The following is a 23,226-nucleotide window of genomic DNA, read 5'->3' as shown; positions in this document are numbered from 1 at the left end:
TTCGGCACACAGCCGTAATCATAGCTAATGGGCACACCTGTATTAAACCTTTAGTACCCTTCTCTACATTCTCATTGGTTGCAATAAAATCATGTTGAGATTGTCACTCCTCCCTATTATTTATTTATAACTTACAATTCAATCTTGATTAAATATAATAGGATAGAACTCTTAACTAGAGGAACATAATTCTAACAAAATTACGTCTATTATATTTGATATAAATTCAAACTTAAACACTTAGCCAGACTAACGTTACAACAATAATGAATTATAACTAGATAGATAGCAGCAGTTCTAATATCTTGTATATTAATAAAAAACCTTTATAGATAGTGGAAAAAGTTGTAACCATACAATTCCTCCATTAAAGATATTGAAAAACTCATTGCATCCAAATGTGTAGATAAAGAGTGTATGAAAAATTCCATAAAAAAAGTGTAGAATGTTTTTTAAAACACCATTCTGTAAATGAGTTCAGTGGGTTTAAACCCTCATCTGACTTTTACCCTATACATTATAGGGGTACAATACTAGAGACCTTTTACAGAAGGGTGGAGAATGATCTTTTGAGTCTAAGAGAAACGGCTGTTTCTCATGATAATTTATCACGCAATGCAAAAAGGGCATTAAATGAATTGAAAAGAATGGATGATATTACAATACGCAAGGCAGATAAGGGTGGTTCAATAGTCGTTCTCGACAGGACCGATTATGTTAAAGAGGCCTTACGCCAATTACAGAATACTGACAATTATGTTCCGTTACCAGGTGACCCTACACAGATGTACCAAGCTACTCTAAAGACCATTTTGGATGATGGTTTGGAAGATGGGCACATTAATGAATCCACGAGGGATTATCTATATGTAACATGTCCCGTTGTGCCCATCTTCCATCATCTTCCCAAGGTGCATAAGAGTATTGATGACGTTAAAGGCCGCCCGATTGTGAGCGGTATAGGTTCTGTATCAGAGCATTTATCAGAGTGGTTGGATTCTATTCTGAATCCATTAGTTCTCAGATTACAAAGTTACTTGAGAGACACTAAACACGTCATTAATCTCTTAGAAGAAGAAAAGTGGGTGGAAGGAGAGTACAGTTGGGTGACAATTGATGTCACATCACTCTACTCTTCCATACCACATGAGAGAGGGCTTGAAGCTATAACATATTTTCTGCACAATTTTACCAATTTTTCTGATGAATTAAAGGATTATGTACGAAGAGTCACTATGTATCTCCTGACACACAATTACTTCAAGTTTGAAGGACTATTCTATCTCCAGAGGTGTGGGACAGCAATGGGTGCCAAGTTTGCACCATCTTTCGCCAACCTGTATATGGGTTGGTGGGAGCTGTCCCACATCTTTGGGGATAAGAATGCGTTTAAAGATCAGATTGTGTTTTACAGGAGATACATAGATGACTTGCTTCTTATATGGAAGGGTACGGAAGATGAGTTGAACAATTTCATTTCCGGGATCAATAATAATGATATGGGTTTGAATTTTACTTTCGAACATCACAAAGAGAGCATTTGTTTCTTAGACTTGACTTTGACTGGTACTGGAATTGGGCGCATAATATGTGACACATATCGCAAGCCAATAACACGCAATACACTTTTGCATGCTAGGAGTTGCCATCCTCCACATGTACCCTTTTCAGTGGCTAAGGGACAATTTATAAGGTTAAGGAGAAATTGTATGGAGGATGGAGCTTTTAGCATGCAAAGTGAGGAGTTGAGAAAAAGACTCAAAGAGAGAGGCTATGCAGATACTATCCTGGATAAAGCACAGGGGCAGGTAGCCAGGATAGATAGGAAGACATTGCTCAATACAAGAAAGAGACCAGATAACATCAACCCAGTGAAAAAGAGAGAGTCTTATTTTGTCACTGAGTACAGCGCCCAATACAGAGATATCTGTAGAATAGTGAAAAAACACTTTAAAATGTTGGCAGCAGACGATGGTCTAGTAGAGTGTGTGGACAGAGGCCTAAAATGTTCATATAGGAAATGTAGAACTTTGGGTAATATTCTGTCCCCTTCTTGTTTACCAAAATCTAATAGAAAGTCTGAGAGCTCATGGATACAACACAAAGGGCTATATAAGTGTGGTAAACGTAAATGCAGACCTTGTGAATACGCAATATTTTCTGACAGCTTCCATTCGACTAGTACAGGAGAAACATTTAAGATTGATACATGCCTCAACTGTACTACTACATATGTTATTTATTTAATAACATGTATAGAGTGTTCTGTACAGTATGTAGGATTAACCTCAAATGATGCCAACACGAGAATTAGGAACCATTTATCCACGATCAGTTCAGGCACAGCAACAACCCCTCTTGTCCAGCACTTTGCTAAAAGGCACAATAAGGCTTTGACCACTTTTCGCTGGCAGGCTATTGAAAGGGTGGCTACCCCCCCTAGGGGAGGGGATAGAGATAAATTGCTGGGCAAGAGGGAGATGTTCTGGATATTTAGACTGGGTACCAGAGTCCCCTCAGGTTTGAACTCTGAGTTCGACTTAATTAATTATTGGAAATAGATTTTTTCCAATCTCTCTTAATTTGTGTTACTGTAATGAATGTGGATTTGGTATAGTATATACTTAAATAAAGATAGGAATAATCCTGAATGAATAAATTTGATTTTATTTGTTAATTCATTAGCTATATGCCAAGTCCGGATTCATTGCTGTATTTGGTGTTTTAAAAAACATTCTACACTTTTTTCATGGAATTTTTCATACACTCTTTATCTACACATTTGGATGCAATGAGTTTTTCAATATCTTTAATGGAGGAATTGTATGGTTACAACTTTTTCCACTATCTATAAAGGTTTTTTTATTAATATACAAGATATTAGAACTGCTGCTATCTATCTAGTTATAATTCATTATTGTTGTAACGTTAGTCTGGCTAAGTGTTTAAGTTTGAATTTATATCAAATATAATAGACGTAATTTTGTTAGAATTATGTTCCTCTAGTTAAGAGTTCTATCCTATTATATTTAATCAAGATTGAATTGTAAGTTATAAATAAATAATAGGGAGGAGTGACAATCTCAACATGATTTTATTGCAACCAATGAGAATGTAGAGAAGGGTACTAAAGGTTTAATACAGGTGTGCCCATTAGCTATGATTACGGCTGTGTGCCGAAACATGTCAGCTATTTGTTCTCATGTTTGATTTTTGTTCTTTGTTCTATTTTTATGCTGGTACCTCCATGTTTTAATGAGTGTGACTACACTTGAATAAAGTTTATGTTTTTACCGCTATTTTGCACTTTTTTGCTGAAAAACTTTGGGCTTGTGGATTCGTGAACTTTTTCAGGTCAGCAGTTGTGCAATAGCGGTGTTAAAGTGCTCCATTTATACCCCAGTTTGGCGTGGACAGCTAGACTTCCCTATTGAGGCTTACTATCATTCAAGAAAGCTGTCCCGGATTCTCTCCAATCTGATTGGATGAGTACGTACACGTGGTACGTCACACACGCATCTACACGTATTCACGCTGTTTCCAGTGCGTGGATATCGGAAGGGCATCGGAAGTACAGAGGGCTGCTTCAATGCTGAAGTAAGAATACGGGCATAGCGGTGGATAACAACTTCCAGGACGCCAAGAGCAATCACCTATCGAGGAAATATCCGGTGAGGTCGGTAAGTGGGTAGCCGCACAGCGGTTTCTTGCATGAGTAAGACACATTTTATGGAAGATTGTGTATTAGACCCACACCGACATTTACTCACAACAGTGATTACGCTCCATGATTGATCTAATTGTTTCAGATGAGACTGTTGTTGCCTCTCAAATGAAGTCTTAGGGCAATAGCCACATGTGGGGTTAATAAAGGATAAGACTATCTTTGGACATATACATATATTTAATGAAGGATTGAAAACCACTTTCTTTACTTTGTTTTATATATATATATATATCAATGTAAATATTTGCATAGGAAACTAGCACATCCAGGCAAGATTCCCTGCTTGCTTTTTCCCAGAAATACTCCATATACAATGTTACCAATGCACAAGAGAATTCTGGTTAAGATATGCAAATTAGATATGCAAATTCTCAGTTTTTTTGCTTCAAATACTGTTTTAACACAGCTATCCTTTTAACAGGATTATTGCAGCAATTCAGAAATCACTCAGTAGACAGCAAGTTTCGTTATTTTTGGAACTCATCACTAAGAGATAGATTTCTGGTTGCTGCAATGGTAAAGCTACTTTCAGGGTTAAACCAAAATTCATTAAAAGTATGGGGGAGATAAAAAACTGAAATTAAAATCCTCCATGTCTCAAAATTAAATCAATGTAAATATTTGCATAGGAAACTCGCACATCTAGGCAAGATTCCCAGCTTGCTTTTTCCCAGAAATACTCCATATACAATGTTATCAATGCACAAGAGAATTCTGGGTAAGATATGCAAATTATCAGTTTTTTTACTTCAAATACTGTTTTAACACTGCAATCCTTTTAACAGGATTATTGCAGCAATCCAGAAATAACTCACTAGACAGCCTGTTTCGTTCTTTTTGGAACTCATCAGTAGGAGATAGATTTCTGGTTGCTGCATTGGTAAAGCTACTTTCAGGGTTAAACCAAAATTTATTAAAATTATGGGGGGGATAAAAAACTGAAATTAAAATCCTCAATGTCTCAAAATTAAGTCAATGTAAATATTTGCATAGGAAACTAGCACATCTAGGCAAGATTCCCTGCTTGCTTTTTCCCAGAAATACTCCATATACAATGTTACCAATGCACAAGAGAATTCTGGGTAAGATATGCAAATTAGATATGCAAATTCTCAGTTTTTTTGCTTCAAATACTGTTTTAACACAGCAATCCTTTTAACAGGATTATTGCAGCAATCCAGAAATCACTCACTAGACAGCCTGTTTCGTTCTTTTTGGAACTCATCAGTAGGAGATAGATTTCTGGTTGCTGCATTGGTAAAGCTACTTTCAGGGTTAAACCAAAATTCATTAGAATTATGGGGGAGATAAAAAACTGAATGTCTCAAAATTAAATCAATGTAAATATTTGCATAGGAAACTAGCACAGCTAGGCACGATTCCCGCTTGCTTTTCCCCAGAAATACTCCATATACAATGTTACCAATGCACAAGAGCATTCTGGGTAAGATATGCAAATTCTCAGTTTTTTTGCTTCAAATACTGTTTTAACACAGCGATCCTTTTAACAGGATTATTGCAGCAATCCAGAAATAACTCACTAGACATCCTGTTTCGTTCTTTTTGGAACTCATCAGTAGGAGATAGATTTCTGGTTGCTGCATTGGTAAAGCTACTTTCAGGGTTAAACCAAAATTCATTAAAATTATGGGGGAGATAAAAAACTGAAATTAAAATCCTCAATGTCTTAAAATTAAATCAATGTAAATATTTGCATAGGAAACTAGCAAATCTAGGCAAGATTCCCTGCTTGCTTTTTCCCAGAAATACTACAAATACAATGTTACCAATGCACAAGAGAATTCTGGGTAAGATATGCAAATTAGATATGCAAATTATCAGTTTTTTTGCTTCAAATACTGTTTTAACACAGCAATCCTTTTAACAGGAATATTGCAGCAATCCAGAAATCACTCACTAGACAGCCTGTTTCATTCTTTTTGGAACTCATCAGTAGGAGATAGATTTCTGGTTGCTGCATTGGTAAAGCTACTTTCAGTGTTAAACCAAAATTCATTAAAATTATGGGGGAGATAAAAAACTGAAATTAAAATCCTCAATGTCTCAAAATTAAATAAATGTAAATATTTGCATAGGAAACTAGCACATCTAGGCAAGATTCCCCGCTTGCTTTTTCCCAGAAATACTCCATATACAATGTTACCAATGCACAATAGAATTCTGGGTAAGATATGCAAATTGTATATGCAAATTCTCAGTTTTTTGCTTCAAATACGTTTTTAACACAGAGATCCTTTTAACAGGAATATTGCAGAAATCCAGAAATCACTCACTAGACAGCCTGTTTCGTTCTTTTTGGAACTCATCAGTAGGAGATAGATTTCTGGTTGCTGCATTGGTAAAGCTACTTTCAGGGTTAAACCAAAATTCATTAAAATTATGGGGGGAGATAAAAACTGAAATTAAAATCCTCTATGTCTCAAAATTAAATCAATGTAAATATTTGCAAAGGAAACTAGCACATCTAAGCAAGATTCCCCGCTTGCTTTTTCCTAGAAATACTCCATATACAATGTTACCAATACACAAGAGAATTCTGGGTAAGATATGCAAATTTGATATGCAAATTCTCAGTTTTTTGCTTCAAATACTGTTTTAACACAGCGATCCTTTTAACAGGATTATTGCAGCAATCTAGAAATCACTAACTAGACAGCCTGTTTCGTTCTTTTTGGAACTCATCAGTAGGAGATATTTTACACTGATTTAATTTTGAGACATGGAGGATTTTAATTTAAGTTTTTATCTCCCCCATAATTTTAATGAATTTTGGTTTAACCCTGAAAGTAGCTTTACCAATGCAGCAACCAGAAATCTGTCTCCTACTGATGAGTTCCAAAAAGAACGAAACAGGCTGTCTAGTGAGTGATTTCTGGATTGCTGCAATAATCCTGTTAAAAGGATCTCTGTGTTAAAACAGTATTTGAAGCAAAAAACCTGAGAATTTGCATATCTAATTTGCATATCTTACCCAGAATTCTCTTGTGCATTGGTAACATTGTATATAGAGTATTTCTGGGAAAAAGCAAGCGGGGAATCTTGCCTAGATGTGCTAGTTTCCTATGCAAATATTTACATTGATTTAATTTTGAGACATGGAGGATTTTAATTTCAGTTTTCTATCTCCCCCATAATTTTAATGATTTTATATATATATATATATATATATATATATATATATATAGGAATATCTATTAAGCAATACATAGAATATATTCTGCTATGTGCAGAACATAGAAATGTCAAATATTTACAGTAAATAATACACACTATAACACTTTATTAAATATGAATATTGTAATTAGTGAAATTGAGACCAAGCGCCTGGAAATTATCCTCTGGCTTTCTACAAAGGGCCTCCTAGCTGGCCAAAAGCTGGTAAGCACAATTTCAATATTATTTTTTGCACTTGTACAATCTACGCTATCAACTTTAATTTTCACAGGGACAACTAGAATCACATAGGAAAATACAAGGAAAAACTAGGACCTAATCTGAGGATCACATCTATCAAATAAAAACGTTGGTTACTCATATCTCATTTAACACCAGGAGTCATACATTAACTCACACATTATTTTTTATTTTAATTTTTTTCATTTTTTCACTTGTCTGCATTTTTCACTTATCTGTATCCTTTGCAGCAACTCACTGGCTTTTTTGCGGAATTTTTTTCTGCACACATTTTGGAATAACTTTTTCTGCACAACATTAGATTTTTGGGATACACACGTTTGGATATTAATCACAACAAACACTAAACTTCGGACACTACCTTTGTGGACACCTATTATTATTTATATTATCTATATTATTGTCATAAAGCCATTGAAAATACGTATATGTAATAAGCATGTATATTTAATAAGTATAACATCCCCACTGATTGATACATATGTAACACTGCTTCTCTATCGATTGACACATATGTAACACTATTTCTACAGATACACCAAACCAGAAATCTATTCATTGATACATAACCCATTATGATGCTAAAGTGTAGTTGAATTAACCATCTATTTATTTGTCACACTGTCAAGTCACCTTAATCTCACACTAGATAAGAGATATCATGGATCCATGGTTTTTAGTATTTGCACAATTTTAATGACTGTTAAGCCTATACGGCACCATTCATCTTGATTTTATCATCTTTGTATTTTATTGTATTTTATTATTTGATTGTAATAAACATTTTCGATTAGAAGATCAGCTTTAATCACATCTAACTTCCAGTCTCACTTAGAGACCTCCTCAGTCCCTCAGCACTCTATTCTGACCAGATCGGAACTATCCCATTTAATTGAATCACATTTAGCAACCTCAGCCTTTCATTAGGCGCTTTGTACACGAAACAACTAAATATGAATATTGCATATATATGCTTTTACAAGTTTTCATCTACTTGACTGCAAAGGGCTCTAATGCATTTATATATGTAAGTCTATATATGTATACATATGTATTTATGTGTTTATATGTGTATATTTGTCTATATATATATATATATATATATATATATATATATATATATATATATATATATATATACATACATACACATATATCAATATTTATACATGCATATGTGTGTATCTCTATGTTAAAGCCCTTTGACTGCTTTTTTTTCTAACACCTGAGACTTCATATTTTTGAGCCCTTATAACTTTTCTGTGCAATATTTTTATTTATTAGATGGTGTTATTATGAGTGTAATTGTAATTTCATATTTTTTATGTGTTTTGTGACAACTTTTTTGTTTTGCAACAGTTAACCAGAGCTCTGAGGTCACACTAACCCGACATGCATTAACTTTAAATGCACTCAAGCGATTGTGTTTGCTTTCAACTTGTAATACGAGCAGAAAACCCATCACGCACAAACATCCCGCAATAAACCCCTTTTCGCTTGTGTATAACTGTTAACACGCCACTAGTAATATAGCCAAAAATTGGTTAAGAAATCTTGTGATATCACAACATTGTTTAACACTTAACTTTTCACACTTATTATAATTGAAAAGAGGTGTTTGATGAATACTATGGGGATGATTTATCAAGTGTGGAATGGCCCCTGATGCCCCTGTTTATGTGTGAGCCTTTAGGCTCACCAGAAACAGCAATTATAAAGCATCTGTTCTTAGACCACTGCTCTTTAACTGGTCCGCCGCCTCTGAGGCTGCAGACATCAATCCGCCCGATCTTATACAATCAGATTGATTGACATCCCTTGCTAGTGGCCGATGGGCCACATAACTGCATGGGGTGGCATTGCACAAGCAGTTCACCAGAACTTATATTCGCTGAGCGGATCATGACGGACAGACATTTGATAAATCGGCCCCTATAAATCAAATCAACACAAATAAATAGATGAATAGATCCCTCCTAAGAAGCAAAGAATATATAAGTCAAACACACATATGTACTCCAACACATCATTGATATTAATGATACCATAAAAATTATTAAGAGCACATGTATGTAAATATACACTCTGATTAGAAGGATTTTTCTAATACATATGTACATCAAACAGGTACATATTTTCCCCCAAAAGACAGGGATATAATTTTTGAACACTGAAGCGAGTAGGACTAAAATTGGTCAGACTTATCTTTCCTTTAACCTTGTTGTTGGGGATTTCTGTTATTCGTTTTAATGGGTTTATTGGATTTACAATGGATTTAGTTTCAGATCTGATGTATCAGAAAGCCACAAGAAGCACATTTAAAGTGAATGCCTACATATGATTGATATGATGATCCATTGTTTATGCGATTTCTGAGCCCTGAGCATTAACGCTGACACTCAGTGCTCACATACCATGCATTCCTTTCACAGCTCTCCAAGACACAAACTACTAGTCTCATATGAGCTTATGGAGCCAAATAACAGCCCCATCTAATTTAAATATGTGACATAGTATTTAGTTGTGCTTTGTGTGTATATATAAATGAATATGTTCTCTATTTTGCTAACATGTGAATATTATTATGTTAGCTGTGCAGTTAGTGTGTGTTTATGCAACTTAGTGTATGTGCATATATGTGTAATCTGTGTACTTTTTGTATAATTGTAACATAATTATATAAGCTGTGATTGTATGATGAGTTAGTACTTTTATACCAAATCTCTAATTACTAAATAATAATTTGGTAAACTATGTTTTAGGTCACCTTCTTTGATTGTTGTCAGTAACAACCTTCTAGCTAAATGTCTCAATAAATTATGTCAAAGGAAAATAAATTAAGCATAGAAAAATGTCAGAGAGGGTGAAGACAGCAGAGGGGGAAAAAAAGCATTGTAATAATAACAAAAAAAAACCTAAAGTTATATAACATATATGTTTATCTATCTATCTATCTATCTATATCTATCTATCTATCTATCTTTTTGTCTGTAGATATTTATGAATGTCCTTCAGCATTGCTGGAATTACCTAGGCCCCTGATGTAACAGATCTGCCTCTTGGATTTTGGAGCATTTTTTTTTTTTTAATTTTTTATTGAGGTAAAAGATGGCATACAGAGATATCATGAAAACACACCATAAATGTCATCACCAGGAATATAGTGCAAAACTGGATATACATGAAATGCAATAGAAATACTAGGATCATTCATGACATCAACGAGCGAGATAACAAACATAAGGAACGCTTAGAATACTATGCAAAACTATAGTTTGGATACGCCAATACAAAGTGAAGCCTTCTCTTTTAATCGAGGGCCTTGCATGGACCCCCTAACCAGTTGGGTTTTTTGCAGTAACAGAAGGCTACCTGAAATAGGGAAGACCACTCATGGGTCAAGCGCTGTTCACCTCAAATTTTGAGTATTTTAAATTCTAGCCTCACAACTACTGGAGAAGAGGATACAATATGTATATGAGGGTGAGAGGCTCTTTTTTATCAATCTTTCTTATGGAATATATAGATGTGCGGCAATGTGTAATGAAGAACATAGCTAGGGTGCGGTATTGACGAGAGAAACCGCCTAGTTAACCCTCCTGTTATAGGAGGTATATTATGTGGGGGGGGAGGTGGTAATTTAGTAGGGTAGGGACCATATAGTAAGGGGGGTGGGGGAGGTGGTACAGTGAATTATTATATCAAAGATATGTAGTCTAGGAACCAAAAGACTCATTGCGGGCCAGGAATAAGTTGCTTCAACAAAAGCAGGAGGCATTAAGTACTAAGTAAATAAGCTTTAGTAACAGTGGGCAATCTCAACATTCATAGAAACACCTGAACATGTTGGTTAACCATGGGGGGATAAGAGTGAGCTGGTTTTATCCACTGACAGGGAAATTATGTGCAAAATAACCATGGGGACGAAAGGCCTTAAGGTTGTAAACAGTATTTTCACTTACTCTCATGCCCAGCGTAGAGTCATATAAAGCATTTAGGATGAGCTATAAAGAGGTATAAATTGCCACAACTGGTACATTCCAATGAGACCAAATAGAGTGGGCGTCATTGAACATTAAATAAGTGGACCTTTGGTGCTAGCTTGTAGAGGACAATGTTGTATAAGTGAATCCTGCACCTGGGCACGGGCCATATGCCCATCTGCAGGGAAATCTACTAAACCATAAGCTAGATAGGTCCTAATGATATATTGCTCATTAGTATGTCTCTAGCATGTCTATTTTAACGGTCCTTTGTTAAGGCTATTTATGAATGTGGGATAGTACAAATAGATACTGAAGCAACCACCCTAAGGGCCAAGATTAAATCCAAACTTGTAATGTGGCTTGTGATACGTCCAACTAGTATATGTTGTAAAGACCTCAAGAGATCCCCTAACATATAATTTAGGCTGACCTGTACAATGCAAACAATGACCATAATCAAACTTATGTGTATGGAATATAGAGATAAGACATGCCTTCTGTAAGGAAAACAATAATTATGCGAAACAGGCAGGTACATCCAAAGAATTGCTTAGCGGTCAACTGAATTATGAAAGAAATAATAAAACCCATTTTATATGAAACAGTGGAGGTGTCCCCTAAGAGAAGTACTAGTAATCAATATCTTTTGATGCAAGCTTGGACATCAATAGACAAAATGTGATAGGTTACACTGCCATTACACTAAATGCTTAGAGATGGAGCTAGATATTGCATAACACAGGATAAATAAACCTCGGTCTGTAGTTTAGCATGTTAGTTACAATACAGGGCATCTGGCCTAAAACAAACACACTAAACTTTGTAAGTGGGTGGAATCTGGTAATTGTCTGCTTACCCTCCCTTAGCTACGTGGACAGTGGATATATCGCCCATTGTGCTGGAAAGATGGTCTAAGTTTAGTGATCCACTAGTTTCATAAGATAATTGTTGCTATTAGATGGGACCTGCCCTATTTAACAGACTTAAGGGGAATATGTCTATCAAAATATATTGAGGGATATAAGCAGAATATCCTAAACACGAATATGGGCTACATATTTAATCTTAAGATGTAACTGTGAAAAGTAGACAGCGTTTGTGCTCATGGAGAGTAAATTATATAGTGGAGCATTATGGTGTACTTTAAACAAAGATCTTGAAGTATTCTTCAACACACCGTGCAGTAAAACATTTAGTATAAAGTATATGTAATATGAGCCTAAACAACTCATAAGGGTTTGCATATATTGAGTTTCCATACATATACCTATATTTTACTAACAAGACAAACAGTTAAATAGTGTTCGCCTATAATAATGAAAAGGCAATGAGGTTATAGGGCAAAGGAACTTGAAAAACCACAAACATATTATAACAAGACCCCATAACTCTCAGGTATCCCCAGCACTTAATACAGCAGATAGGTTAGCCAAAAAGAAAGATCCCTTTTTCAAACAACAAACAGAAAGATGATTTGAACGGAAATCAAATATACACATCAACAGCAAACTTTATAACTTGTTCCCGTTCACCTAGATAGGAAAGTCTCTTAATCAAGCAGCTATTCTGGCCATAAAGCCCAAAATGCAAGGCAGATCGTCTTGAAGGAGTCAGAGTTTAATTATAAGTTACTGTTTTTAAGGTAGCCACCACCCGTGCTTGTGCAGAGAATGTACTTAACTGAAGGCTCCTGTAATGGCGGGTGACATATCCATTATATGCCCGGTGGCTGCATTTACACAACCAGCCCTCAGCCCATACCAGATTTGAGGCGAGGTGATATATTGAGTGTCAGTAGCAAAGCGTTGCGTCTCCAACCAGGAACATTCCCACACTGTGTATATGTCGCTGTCACATCTCGCTCAACGCTACTATCCCATAGCTGAGGAGAAGAGAACCAAATATGGCTGCCATCCACGGATGCTACGCACCTGATGTTGCAATGTAGGACTGGCATCAGGATTTGGTCTCCCATGTAGCGTGTCTGCTCAAAAGCCGACCTGTAAACCAGATCCGCAGTAGTGTAGCTTTTGACCCTAGTATCGCAGTCCAGCCAGACCTCTCGGCAGTAGTTGTGAGTGTCTCTGTGCATTGGGGGATCAACATGGTAGCACAAGACTTCGTGGCTCAGTGCTGTAGCGCAACTAACCTGGAAGGTGGCAGGATCAACAGACTCCAGAGCCTGGGCGACATGGCTATCAGCTGGCTGTATGGGTTTGACCTCACCCGCATCTGTGTTAGCGTAACAGTCATGTAGATCTTGCTCCAATCTATCAAAATGATCCTGTAGGAGCTGTTCCACTGCTAGCCACCAGACATCCCAGGCCCCCATCGTAGATTATCTTCCAGATTTCATAAAGAGCTAAAAATAGCCAACTGAGGGTTCCCAGTGATTCAGATAGTGCTGTGCTTGAGAATGTCCCCTTTTAATATAAAGAAGGTTACTTTAGATACCAATACATATTACTTGTAAAATTTGGGAGCCAAGAGCTCTTCACATATGCGTCTGGTATCCCTGATAGTTGGCTCCGCCCCCCGGATATTGGAGCATTTAATAGTCAAGAGGAATAATGTCAGCATAACCTGGTGGGACACAAAAGCCTAAAAGGCCTCCACCAAATAGACATAAATAAAAAGAGTAAACAATTCCTTTCTGTCCATCCTATAGCGAACAAAGCTAGGATTGGGGATCCATGTGTTCATTTTATGGGTATGGGGATGTGGAAGTTTCTATCCATGCCCATCTAGGATGGGGATATCTCACTTGGTAAGAATTAGTCTTAGAAGGACAAAATAAAGCACAGAAAATATATTATTATTATTAATATTATGTTTATTATTATTATTACTATTATTATGGTAAAGAATATTATGTTTAATTTTGTCTAAGTTTAATATTTTCAGGGCAGCAGAAGAGCAACTGAACAGCAGTTTAAAGGGACACTGAACCCAATTTTTTTCTTTCGTAATTCAGATAGAGCATGGAATTTTAAGCAACTTTCTAATTTACCCCTATTATCAAATTGTCTTCATTCTCTTGGTATCTTTATTTGAAATGCAAGAATGTAAGTTAAGATGCCGGTCCATTTTTGGTGAACAACCTGGGTTGTCCTTGCTGATTGGTGGATAAATTCATCCACCAATAAAAAAGTACTATCCAGAGTACTGAACCCCCCCAAAAAAATAGATGCCTTCTTTTTCAAATAAACATAGCAAGAGAACGAAGAAAAATTGATAATAAGAGTAAATTAGAAAGTTGCTTAAAATTGAATGCTCTATTGGAATCACAGTGTCTCTTTAAGCTTAAATAAAGTAAAATCAGTAGCTATTGCTATAGCTACTAGCCAGCAGTAACACAAAAAAAGATCGTTTTTTTTTTTGGTTTGTTTTTTTGGTTTTTTTGTGAGTCTGGATTGGCCAAGAACAAAAGTAGTTTACATATTTCTTGGTTGACATATGAATTAATTAACTGACAATGATAATGATGGATACAAATATTTAATAGTGTAAATATAAACTTGCAAACAGAAAAGCCTTCCCCTTTTTTTGAGTAATGGTTTTAATGGCAGAAATGCACCATCATTAATTCATTTGTTCATTGAGGGGATACTTTTTTAAAATGAATAAAAAGAATACTGCACAATTAGTTTTTTTTTTTATTCAACCAAATCCAAATGCATATATATAATTTGTGTTCATTCAGCCATAAGCACAGTTCTGGGGTCGGGTACTGATGTAGAATGAGAACATATGAAAAAATTGGTGTTCAAATTCATCCCAAGGTTCTCAACAACATTGAGGTTATGGCTCTGTGCAGACCACTCAAGTTCCACCACACCTAACTTGTCAAACCATGTCTTCATGGATCTCATGGTATTTCACAGAGGCACAGTCATGCTGTAACAGGAAAGGGCCTTCCCCAAACTGTTGTCAAACAAATTGTCTAAAATGTGTTGTATCCTATAGCATTAAGATGACTCTTCCCTGGAACTAAAGGACCTATCACAACCCCTGAAAAACAGCACCAGACAATTATCTCTCCTCCATGAAACTTTACAGTACGCACACTGCATTCCAGTAGATAACATCCTCCTGGCAACCACAACACCAAGATTCTTCTATAAGACTGCCAGTTAGGGAAGCATGATTTATCACTCCAGAAAACATATTTTTACTGCTTCAGAGTCCAGTGGCAGTGTGCTTTACACCCCTCTAGCAAATGCTTGGCATTGTGTTTGTTGATTTGAGGCTTGTGTACAGCTGCTCTGCCATAGGAACTCTTTTCATGAATCCCAACACACAATTCTTGTGCCGATGTTGCTTCTAGAGACAGTTATGCAACATATGATAGGAAATGTTTACCTCATTTTGTGAGTTTGCATAGTCTACCATGGCTGGGCTGCTGTTGCTCCTAGACACTTCCACTTAATAATAATAGCACTTACATTTGACCGGGCAAAATTTAGCAGGGCACAAATTTCACAACCTGACTTGTGGCAAAGGTGGCATCCTAAAACAATTCCACATATAGGGTCAGATTGCAAGTGGATTGCTATTTAGAGCTTATGCTAAAGTGCTAATAGTCAATTTTTTGTGCTCGTTGGGTTACACTCGTAATATGTTAAAAGAAAAAAGTTTGCGCTCTCCCACTAACCCGACGAGCACAAACAGCTTACTTCTAGCACATTAGACTATCGCTCATGTGCTCTATAACCTATTCCTCTATAGAAGGCAATAGAAAAAAAAAGAAAAAACACCCTACTCGCACGTTAACCCAATCACATATTCTCATGTGCGCAAACATGATTGCATATTCTCATGAGATGTGTTTTGTGAAACTTTTATGTTTAGAGAAACAGTTAACTACTGCTTTGAAATTGCGGTAATCATTCTAGCGTTAATCGCGATTGTACTCACACTATCGTGTTTATGCTCAACTCTTAATACAAGTGTAATTTGATGTGTGCACAAACTATCGCAAAAACACGCTCAAAAAATGTTGTGCTCCTTTCATAATCTAGTCCTTAATGTCACTGAGCTCTTCAATATGAACAATTGTAGTGCCAATGTTTGTATATGGAAATTTAATGTGCTGGATTTTATGCACCTGTTAGTAATGGGTGTGGTGGAAGCCATATTTAGATAGATAGATAGATTGATAGATAAATAGATAGATAGATAGACATACACACAAACATATATGTTGTATAAATTTAGTTTTTTTTATTACAATGCTTTTCCCCCCCTCTCTGCTGTCTTCACCCTATCTGACATTTTTCTATGCTTAATTTATTTTCCTTTCACATTTCATTTATTAAGACATTTAGCTAGAAGGTTGTTACTGACAAAAATCAAAGAAGGTGACCTAAAACATAGATTACTAAATTATTATTTAGTAATTAGAGAATTAGTATAAAAGTACTAACTCTAGGGGGCATATCTATCAAGCTCCGGATAAAGCTTGAGGCCCCGTTTTTCTGGCGAGCCTGCAGGCTCGCCAGAAACACCAGTTTTGAAGCAGCGGTCTAAAGACCGCTGCTCCATAACCTGTCCGCCTGCTCTGAGCAGGCGGACAGACATCGCCGCAATTCAACCCGATCGAGTACAATCGGGTTGATTGACACCTCCCTGCTGGCAGCCGATTGGCAGCGAGTCAGCAGGGGGCGGCGTTGCACCAGCAGCTCTTGTGAGCTGCTGGTACAATGTTAAATGTGGAGAGCGTATTGCTCTCCGCATTTAGCGAGGTCTTGCGGACCTGATCCGCACTGTCGGATTAGGTCCGCAAGACCTTTGATAAATAGGGGCCTAGTAGTCAATCACTAGTGTGTGTGTTCTTCAGTGTCACCTTTATTTTTTCTTCTGTTAAATAGACCCACATTATTTATTGCTTTTACATAAAGTGCCTATTTGGTTATATTTAGTTCCTTTGAAAAAGCATAATATTTTTTTCCATTGTAAGACAGCTTAAAAATGTAAGCAAAAATTACTTAACGTTATAAAAAAAAATTCATTAAACTTGATTAGTATTGTTTATCAGTTCATAGTTAAAATATTATTATTCCTTTGTTGAAATTGTATAGCTGATGTTAATTATGGAGAGAAACTTTGAGTATTAATTCATTTTTACCTAGTGAAGTGTGAAATAAGAAAGTAGTTGTATGAATGCACCAATTAAATTAAACAGAAAGCCTAAAATATCTAACTAGAGAAATGCTTTATTCAAAAATGTGTATTTTAAATACCGTTTTGAGACAAAATTACTGTAAGTAATAATTATATTAAAGAAATATGACTGTTAAATTTAACCAAAAAGCAAATGGTTTAAATGGATTATTTAAGTAAACGTTTTTTGTATCCCACACGTAAAGCAATGTAATGTATGCTAAGTTATACACATATGTGATTTTCTTGTGATCAGAACAGTGTGAGCATTTTTTTTAATTAGTTCGTCTTTTTAAGCTTAAAAGAATGTGATTTAGTTATTGTCTTTTGATATTAAGTTTGTTTATAACATTTGTTATAAAAGGCAAAGGGCTAGATTACAAGTGGCATTTTTTGTGCTCAAATCCACATTTCAAATTTTAATGTTTAAATTACAATAAATTAATTTTGCAAACTTACAGTAATTTATGCTCCCCATATTTTCTATGTGTTCCATTGATCATACATGTGCGCTCGAATTACAAGTTTAAACTAAATGCGATTATTCAAACGCAATCATATTTTACACTCACAATTTTTACATGAACTCAAGGCTAACGTAAAGAGTTTAGGCTGAGAAAAAAGTTGCACTAAGCATCAAAATAAATAAATAATAATCGCCTAGATTTAGAGTTTGGCGTTAGCCGTCAAAAGCAGCGTTAAGGGGTCCTAACGCTGCTTTTTACCGGCCGCTGGTATTTAGAATCAGGCAGGAAAGGGTCTACCACTCACTTTCATTCCACAACTCGAGGCTACCGCATCAATTGCGTATCCTATCTTTTCAATGGGATTTGCCTAACGCTGGTATTTCGAATCTTGGAAGAAGTGAGCAGTAGAGCCTCTACTGACAAGACTCCAACCGCAAAAAAAAGTCAGTAGTTAAGAGCTTTATGGTCTAATACCGGAACATAAAGCTCCTAACTATTGTGCTATAAAGTACACTAACACCCATAAACTACCTATGAACCCCTAAACCGAGGCCCCTCACATCGCAAACCCTATAATACATTTTTTTAACCCCTAATCTGCCAACCGGACACCGCCGTAACCTACATTATCCCTATGAACCCCTAATCTGCTGCCCCTAACATCGCCGACACCTACATTATATTTATTACCACCTAATCTGCCCCCCCCAACGTCGCCGCCACCTACCTACACTTATTAACCCCTAATCTGCCGAACGGACCTCGCAGCCACTATAATAAAGGTATTAACCCCTAAACCGCCATACTCCCGCCTCGCAAACCCTAATCTGCCCTCCCTAACATCGCCGCCACCTACCTACAATTATTAACCCATAATCTGCCGCCCCCACTGTCGCTGCTACTATAATAAAGTTATTAACCCCTAAACCTAAGTCTAACCCTAACCCTAACACCCCCTAAGTTAAATATTATTTAAATAAAACAAAATAAATTTACTATAATGCAATAAATTATTCCTATTTAAAACTAAATACTTACCTATAAAATAAACCCTAATATAGCTACAATATAACTAATAGTTACATAGTAGCTATTTTAGGATTTATATTTATTTTACAGGCAACTTTGTATTTATTTTAACTAGGTACAATAGCTATTAAATAGTTATTAACTATTTAATAGCTACCTAGTTAAAATAATTAATAGCTACCTCTTCAACCGACGGATTAAAATTACCTGTAAAATAAATCCTAACCTAAGTTACAAATACACCTAACACTACACTATCAATAAATCAATTTAATAAATTAACTAAAATTAGCTAAACTAAAATACAAATAAATAAACTAAACTATAGTACAAAAAAAACCACTAAATTACAGAAAATAAAAAATACAAGAAGTTTAAACTAATTACACATAATCTAAGCCCCCTAATAAAATAAAAAAGCCCCCCAAAATAATAAAATACCCTACCCTATTCTAAATTACAAGTAATCAGCTCTTTTACCAGCCCTTTAAAGGGCTTTTTGCGAGGCATTGCCCAAAAGTAATCAGCTCTTTTACCTGTAAAAAAAATACAACCCCCCCAACATTAAAACCCACCACCCACATACCCCTACTCTAACCCACCCAAACCCCCCTTAAATAAACCTAACACTAACCCCCTGAAGATCTCCCTACATTGAGTCGTCTTCACCCAGCCGAGACGAATTCTTCATCCAAGCGGAGCAAGAAGATGTCATCCATCCGGTAGAAGTCTTCATCCAAGCGGTGCAAGAAGAGGTCCTCCATCCAGTAGAAGTCTTCATCCAAGTGGCATCTTCTATCTTCATCCATCCATAGCGGAGCCATCTTCCAGCCAGCCGACGTGGAGCCATCCTCTTCAACCGACGGACTAATGACAAATGAAGATTCCTTTAAGGGACGTCATCCAAGATGGCGTCCCTCGAATTCTGATTGGCTGATAGGATTCTATCAGCCAATCGGAATTAAGGTAAGAAAAATCTGATTGGCTGATTCAATCAGCCAATCAGATTGAGGTTCAATCCTATTCGCTGATCCAATTAGCCAATTGGATTGACCTCGCATTCTATTGGCTGTTCAGATCAGCCAATAGAATGCAAGGTCAATCCAATTGGCTGATTGGATTGAACTTCAATCTGATTGGCTGATTGAATCAGCCAATCAGATTTTTCTTACCTTAATTCCGATTGGCTGATAGAATCCTATCAGCCAATCAGAATTTGAGGGACGCTATCTTGGATGACGTCCCTTAAAGGAACCTTCATTCGTCGTTAGTCCGTCGGTTGAAGAGGATGGCTCCGCATCGGCTGGCTGGAAGATGGCTCCGCTCCGAAAGGATGAAGATAGAAGACGCCGCTTGGATGAAGACTTCTACCGGATAGGGGACCTCTTCTTGCACCGCAAGGATGAAGACTTCTACCGGATGGATGACATCTTCTTGCTCCACTTGGATGAAGAATTCGGCTCGGCTGGGTGAAGACGACTCAAGGTTAGGGAGATCTTCAGGTGGTTAGTGTTAGGTTTATTTAAGGGGGGTTTGGGTGGGTTAGAGTAGGGGTATGTGGGTGGTGGGTTTTAATGTGGTGGGGTTGTATTTTTTTTACAGGTAAAAGAGCTGATTACTTTGTAATTTAGAATAGGGTAGGGCATTTTATTATTTTGGGGGGCTTTTTTATTTTATTAGGGGGCTTAGATTGGGTGTAATTAGTTTAAACCTTGTAATTTTTTTATTTATTTTCTGTAATTTAGTGTTTGTTTGTTTTTTGTACTATAGTTTAGTTTATTTAATTGTATTTTAGTTTAGCTAATTGTAGTAATAAATTTATTGATAGTGTAGTGTTAGGTGTATTTGTAACTTAGGTTAGGATTTATTTTACAGGTAATTTTGTAATGATTTTAACTAGGTAGCTATTAAATAGTTAATAACTATTTAATAGCTATTGTACCTAGTTAAAATAAATACAAAGTTGCCTGTAAAATAAATATAAATCCTAAAATAGCTACAATGTAACTATTAGTTATATTGTAGCTATATTAGGGTTTATTTTATAGGTAAGTATTTAGTTTTAAATAGGAATCATTTATTTCATTATAGTAAATTTATTTTGTTTTATTAAAATTATATTTAACTTAGGGGGGTGTTAGGGTTAGGGTTAGACTTAGGTTTAGGGGTTAATAACTTTATTATAGTAGCAGCGATGGTGGGGGCGGCAGATTAGGGGTTAATAATTGTAGGTAGGTGGCGGCGATGTTAGGGAGGGCAGAATAGGGGTTAATAAAATTTATTATAGGGTTTGCGAGGCAGGAGTATGGCGGTTTAGGGGTTAATACATTTAATATAGTAGTGGCGACGTTGGGGGTGGCAGATTAGCGGTTAATAATTGTAGGTAGGTGGCGGCGATGTTAGGGAGGGCAGATTAGGGGTTAATAAAAAAATGTATAGGGTTTGCGAGGCAGGAGTACGGCGGTTTAGGGGTTAATACATTTAATATAGTAGCAGCGACGTTGGGGGCGGCAGATTAGGGGTTAATAAGTGTAGGTAGGTGGTGGCGACATGGGGGGGTATATTAGGTGGTAATAAATGAGGAAGAAAGAAGGCTGAGTCCAAGTATCAGGAAGAAGGTTTATTGCAAGGTAGGCTTTCTGGATGCAAGGTAACATCGCCGACACCTATAATATAGGTGTCGGCGATGTTAGGGGCAGCAGATTAAGGGTTCATAGCTATAATGTAGGTGCGGCGGTGTCCGGAGCGGAAGATTAGGGGTTAATAATATAATGCAGGTGTCAGCGATAGTGGGGGCGGCAGATTAGGGGTTAATAAGTGTAAGGTTAGGGGTGTTTAGACTCAGGGTTCATGTTAGGGTGTTAGGTGCAGACTTAGAGAGTGTTTCCCCATAGGAAACAATGGGGCTGCGTTAGGAGCTGAACGCTGCTTTTTTGCAAGTATTATTATTTTTTCAGCCAGCCTAGCCCCATTGTTTCCTATGGGGATATCGTGCATGTGCACGTTTTTCCGTAAGCAACGCTGGTATTGAGATTAGAAGTGGAGCTAAATTATGCTCAACGCTCCCTTTTCTGAGGCTAATGCAGCCATTCAGACAACTCTAAATACCAACATTGTCTTAAGGGTGCGCTGGAAAAAAAAAGCAGCGTTAGCACCTCGGGTCTTTACCGACAAAACTCTAAATCTAGGCGAATGTTTTTCCATGCACACTATCCACCCCCTACACTATTAACTATTAAACCATCACAAACTACCCCCATAACCTATTAACCCCTAACTGCCACACCCCCCATAGAAAAATATTCCCAAACCTCCTAATAACTAACCTCCCAAGACCACTAACCTAAGACCCCCTGAAGTTACAAAAATAAAAAAACATTAGCATTTCAGAAAATAAAAAACACTACCATTACAGAAAAAACACTACCATTACAAAAAAAAACACTACCATTACAGAAAAAAATCACAAAAATAAAAATTCCCAAACCATTACAAGCCCTATACTAAAACTAAAGTCCCCTGAAAAGAGCATAAGTGATTAAGCTTTTTTGCTTAAAAAAAAAAACCTCTCTTGTGTTAAAAACAAACAAAAAAACTACCCTAAAAAAAGTTGCCCTGAAAAGGGCATCAGTGATTTAGCACTTTTGATTTAAAAAAAAAAAACTATCCTAAAACTAAACTGTCCATGCATTTCTATTGGCTGGTTTTTGAATTCTTAGTACAATTTCTTTTGTGATTCAGATAGAGCATGAACTTTTTTTAAGCAACTTTCTAATTTACTCCTACTATCAAATTTTCTTTATTCTCTTGGTATCTTTATTTGAAATGCAAGAATATAAGTTTAGATGCCGGGCCCATTGGTGGATAAATTCATCCACCAATACAAAAGTGCTGTCCAGAGTTCTGAACCCCCCAAAAAGCTTAGATGACTTCTTTTTTAAATAAAGATAGCAAGAGAACAAAGAAAAATTGATAATAGGAGTAAATTAGGAAGTTGCTTAAAATTGCATGTTCTATCTGAACAATGAAAGAAAAAAATTGTGTTCAGTATCCCTTTAATCTCTAGGGATGTTAATGCTCAAGCAAGAACAATAATTACTGCTCCACTTGTAATCTAGCCCCAAACTAGCATTAATATAAGGTTGTAGACCTTAAAAGTACTTTTTCAATGTATCAGAGTGAAAATCATTTAAGTGATGGTGTATACAAAAGACGCTTTATTGATATTGCTTAACATTTTTGTATTTCATTAACCAGTTACTTTAAGAATTTTTACCCCAATTTTTAATTTACTTGCTAAAAAACACAGTAGAAATAAATAATCAAACAGATGAATAAGTGAATAAATAAATACTACCTATTATGATTTATACAAAAAGTCGTTAAAAAACCAACTACCAATGACTTTTAATTACTATGT

Source organism: Bombina bombina, chromosome 6 (assembly GCF_027579735.1).
Source record: "Bombina bombina isolate aBomBom1 chromosome 6, aBomBom1.pri, whole genome shotgun sequence".
NCBI classification, from domain to species: domain Eukaryota; kingdom Metazoa; phylum Chordata; class Amphibia; order Anura; family Bombinatoridae; genus Bombina; species Bombina bombina.
This window is presented reverse-complemented; position numbering follows the sequence as displayed.